The following is a 5000-nucleotide window of genomic DNA, read 5'->3' on the forward strand; positions in this document are numbered from 1 at the left end:
GCTATTGGAGCTGGAATTACCGCGGCTGCTGGCACCAGACTTGCCCTCCAATAGATACTCGTTAAAGGATTTAAAGTGTACTCATTCCGATTACGGGGCCTCGGATGAGTCCCGTATCGTTATTTTTCGTCACTACCTCCCCGTGCCGGGAGTGGGTAATTTGCGCGCCTGCTGCCTTCCTTGGATGTGGTAGCCGTTTCTCAGGCTCCCTCTCCGGAATCGAACCCTGATTCCCCGTTACCCGTTACAACCATGGTAGGCGCAGAACCTACCATCGACAGTTGATAAGGCAGACATTTGAAAGATGCGTCGCCGGTACGAGGACCGTGCGATCAGCCCAAAGTTATTCAGAGTCACCAAGGCAAACGGACCGGACGAGCCGACCGATTGGTTTTGATCTAATAAAAGCGTCCCTTCCATCTCTGGTCGGGACTCTGTTTGCATGTATTAGCTCTAGAATTACCACAGTTATCCAAGTAACGTGGGTACGATCTAAGGAACCATAACTGATTTAATGAGCCATTCGCGGTTTCACCTTAATGCGGCTTGTACTGAGACATGCATGGCTTAATCTTTGAGACAAGCATATGACTACTGGCAGGATCAACCAGGGAGCTGCGTCAACTAGAGCTGAGCAGCCGGCCGCCCGGGAGTGTGTCCCGGGGGCCCGCGCGAACACGCAAGCGTCCGCTCAATTATTCTGCAAACAGGAGGAGGCTGAGCTCCCCTGCACAATACACCTCGAAACCCTCTCAGGTCCCGGCGGCGCGCAGCGCCGTCCTAAGTACTTGGTCGGGTTCGAGAGAGGCGCAATCGCCCGGAGTTTGGCGAGTAGACGCTTTAGGTGCGACCACCCGTGCTCCCAACTGAGCTTGCCGCTGCCGACAGAGGCCCGGGAGCGTGCTGTCGTGGCATTGCCGGCGGGAGACAACACGCGCCACCTACGGTGGCCGGCAGCTCCAACGCCAGCGCCACAGAAGGACAAAAGCCCCACTTGGGTGCCGAAGCGAACTCTCCCAGCACAGCGCACGCGCCAACACGTCCGCACAGCTGCGATACAAACCACCTGCGAGAACCGCAGAGGCGACCGAGCAGCAGACGGCGTCGCGGCGCCGAGCGCCGGGCGGCGGCGCATCCTCAGCGCACACAGTCCTCAATCGGACCAGCACACTGCAGATGTCCACCGCGCTTCGCACCGGGCCCGCGAGGACCTACTTTGGCCGCACGGCGCCGCGTGCAGGGTGCGCCGGCGCGCAGCTGCGCCGCCTGCCGCCTCCGTCGGCCGGCGCGCCTGCCACTGGCCGCCCCCACCAGCCGGCTGTAGCGCGTGCGCCCACGCACCGCGCGGCCAGCACGCCGGGAGGCCCCCCCTCACCGGCCGGGGACGGTCCCACCCAGCCACCGCCGCGTATCGCTTCACACCCACATGCCATTCACGTTCGTGGGCATGGTGGGTATCGCTGAAACAACCGGTTGGTAGCTCAACCGATCGTCGCCATCACTGATTCACCTCTAGCGAGAACAACCGCACCACAACGGTTTACCAGTTGTTCATTTGCGTAACGTCACCAGCAAACGTAGACGTCCATCGCCATTTGCAAATTCAACGATTGTTGCATGCCTGTGTCAGGTGTCACGACACACTATGTCTGCCCACATACACGCAACAACATGTGCACGCTTCGCGAACACGTGGAAGGTGGCCCCCGTACGTATGCGATGTCCATTGCGCGAACGACTGTCAACCGGCCTCTGTCGCATGTCGCAGATGTGGAACGCAGTGCACCATGCTATCACGGTGTGTGAGAAGAGACGACTACGTCTGACAACACGCGCCACTACATCAACAGACGGCTCATGCTGATCGCCATCCACGGCATACCATACTGCAATCCAGCTCTTATAGGGAGACGACACGTAGCTGAGTGCACAATATTTGGACCGTATGGTTCGCCGTTGTTGGCGCAGTCGTGGTACGGTCACACATGTACCACGATGTATCATTCAGTACATGAGGACCAATGTGCCGTACAGTGTGTCATTTGGACGTACAACATCAGCGGACAGTTGACACAAGCCGTACCACAACGTAGGCTGTGCTTCGCCATGCGAATGCCAATGAACAACTGCGAAGGGCATTGAGCATGTACGTCCTGCTGCCATCCGCATTACAGTGTATAGCTGCAAGGTGTTTAACATGAAGCGATACTCTGGGGACCGGGCAGTGCGAGTGGCAAACTATATTGCGGGGGTTGCAGTTAGGCAACACTACACTAATTTAACGCGTCGTATGACAATTACAGAGCGGGTTAAGGCCCAACGTGTGTTGGGTTAAGGCCCAACGTGTGTTGGGTTAAGGCCCAACGTGTGTTGGGTTAAGGCCCAACGTGTGTTGGGTTAAGGCCCAACGTGTGTTGGGTTAAGGCCCAACGTGTGTTGGGTTAAGGCCCAACGTGTGTTGGGTTAAGGCCCAACGTGTGTTGGGTTAAGGCCCAACGTGTGTTGGGTTAAGGCCCAACGTGTGTTGGGTTTAGGCCCAACGTGTGTTGGGTTAAGGCCCAACGTGTGTTGGGTTAAGGCCCAACGTGTGTTGGGTTAAGGCCCAACGTGTGTTGGGTTAAGGCCCAACGTGTGTTGGGTTAAGGCCCAACGTGTGTTGGGTTAAGGCCCAACGTGTGTTGGGTTAAGGCGCAACATAGGTTAGGTTAAGGCGCAACATAGGTTAGGTTAAGGCGCAACATGGGTTAGGTTAAGGCGCAACATGGGTTAGGTTAAGGTACAATATGGGTTAGGTTAAGGTACAATATGGGTTAGGTTAAGGTACAATATGGGTTAGGTTAAGGTACAATATGGGTTAGGTTAAGGTACAATATGGGTTAGGTTAAGGTACAATATGGGTTAGGTTAAGGTACAATATGGGTTAGGTTAAGGTACAATATGGGTTAGGTTAAGGCGCAACATAGGTTAGGTTAAGGCGCAACATAGGTTAGGTTAAGGCGCAACATAGGTTAGGTTAAGGCGCAACATAGGTTAGGTTAAGGCGCAACACGGGTTAGGTTAAGGCGCAACACGGGTTAGGTTAAGGCGCAACACGGGTTAGGTTAAGGCGCAACACGGGTTAGGTTAAGGCGCAACACGGGTTAGGTTAAGGCGCAACACGGGTTAGGTTAAGGCGCAACACGGGTTAGGTTAAGGCGCAACACGGGTTAGGTTAAGGCGCAACACGGGTTAGGTTAAGGCGCAACACGGGTTAGGTTAAGGCGCAACACGGGTTAGGTTAAGGCGCAACACGGGTTAGGTTAAGGCGCAACACGGGTTAGGTTCAGGCGCAATACGGGTTAGGTTAAGGCGCAATACGGGTTAGGTTAAGGCGCAATACGGGTTAGGTTAAGGCGCAATACGGGTTAGGTTAAGGCACAATACGGGTTAGGTTAAGGCACAATACGGGTTAGGTTAAGGCACAATACGGGTTAGGTTAAGGCACAATACGGGTTAGGTTAAGGCACAATACGGGTTAGGTTAAGGCACAATACGGGTTAGGTTAAGGCACAATACGGGTTAGGTTAAGGCACAATACGGGTTAGGTTAAGGCACAATACGGGTTAGGTTAAGGCACAATACGGGTTAGGTTAAGGCACAATACGGGTTAGGTTAAGGCAAAATACGGGTTAGGTTAAGGCACAATACGGGTTAGGTTAAGGCACAATACGGGTTAGGTTAAGGCACAATACGGGTTAGGTTAAGGCACAATACGGGTTAGGTTAAGGCACAATACGGGTTAGGTTAAGGCACAATACGGGTTAGGTTAAGGCACAATACGGGTTAGGTTAAGGCACAATACTGGTTAGGTTAAGGCACAATACGGGTTAGGTTAAGGCACAATACGGGTTAGGTTAAGGCACAATACGGGTTAGGTTAAGGCACAATACGGGTTAGGTTAAGGTACACATTGTTGTAAGGAAAGGTGTTTTGGGGGGGGGGCCGGTTTGTTGATTGTGATTATCGTAAGTAAATGACTGCGGCATCATCTGATTTGCCATGTCAGGTTGCACCTTTGGCTCATGACAGGCGGCGCTCTGATTCCATGCTTGTGGCAGACCTGTGTCTTTCATTCCTGCCATTGTTTGTGTGCTGTGACAGGAGGCAGTATTGTGATGTTGGGTGTACCCCTGTGTAGGACATGTGTGGGTGTTGGTGGCTTAGCTGAGCAATGGTGGTTGTCGGAAGGGTGGGATATTCTGTTTTGTGAGTGGACCTCCCGGTCTGGTTATGATAGTGTGGATTGCCTAATGTGGCGGAGAGGATGCACTGGGTGTTGTTCCATGCTGGTGCTTACATATTGTCTCTGTGCCTGTTACAGGCAGAGAGTAGTGCGTGATAAGAGTGTCTGGCTGACGTGTGGTTGTGATTGTGAGCAGAGTCTTTCAGCATGTATACGGACAGTTGTATACATTATCTGTATTTTGATGGCTCTATCTATTACTAATCAGCGCCGTGTATACGTTTCATCCGGTTCCAGTCGAAACTGTTGTATCTCTGTACATTAGTGACACGGCGAGGCCGCCACGTAGTTACTCGTCTCGGCAGCTTCCACCGGTGTATGGCAAATGATTATAAGGAATCAGTCTAGTCGTCAATACCGATAGTGTGACGTCACATGTCTGGGGTGGGGGACGCTGCGCCCTTCCGGTGGGTCATGGCCTAGGAAGACTCTTCCCACGCAGGGGGGGCTTGGACTGTCATTGACTCTTCCGAGTAATATACTTGCCGTACGTTTTTGCGACTGCGAGTGCAACGCTCACCGGTACCGACATGGATGGAGCGCCTCCTAGCTGCCGCTGAGCATCTGCATTCGTACAGAGAGCAACGCGATCGCGTCTGTAGCTCGTACGTGGTACAGCTCGCAGCTCATGTATATGGACAGCGGGAATGTCGCATATTGGACATAACTCTTCATGAAACGCACGTTATAGGGGTGGATTGCACATTGCGAGTGCGAG

The 5000-nt window shown here is 53.4% G+C and overlaps 1 non-coding gene across 1 annotated transcript in view; it reads right to left on the reverse strand.

Annotated features, from left to right (window-relative positions):
• The window catches only part of LOC124620930, a 1910-nt gene extending 1296 nt beyond the window's left edge, over window positions 1–614 (reverse strand). The window contains exon 1 of the ribosomal RNA XR_006980434.1: window positions 1–614. This exon is cut by the window's left edge and continues 1296 nt beyond it. This is a non-coding gene — a ribosomal RNA (small subunit ribosomal RNA).
• Between the last annotated feature and the right edge of the window lie 4386 nt (window positions 615–5000).

This window comes from Schistocerca americana, chromosome 6 (assembly GCF_021461395.2).
Source record: "Schistocerca americana isolate TAMUIC-IGC-003095 chromosome 6, iqSchAmer2.1, whole genome shotgun sequence".
In the NCBI taxonomy this organism is placed as follows: Eukaryota; Metazoa; Arthropoda; class Insecta; order Orthoptera; family Acrididae; genus Schistocerca; species Schistocerca americana.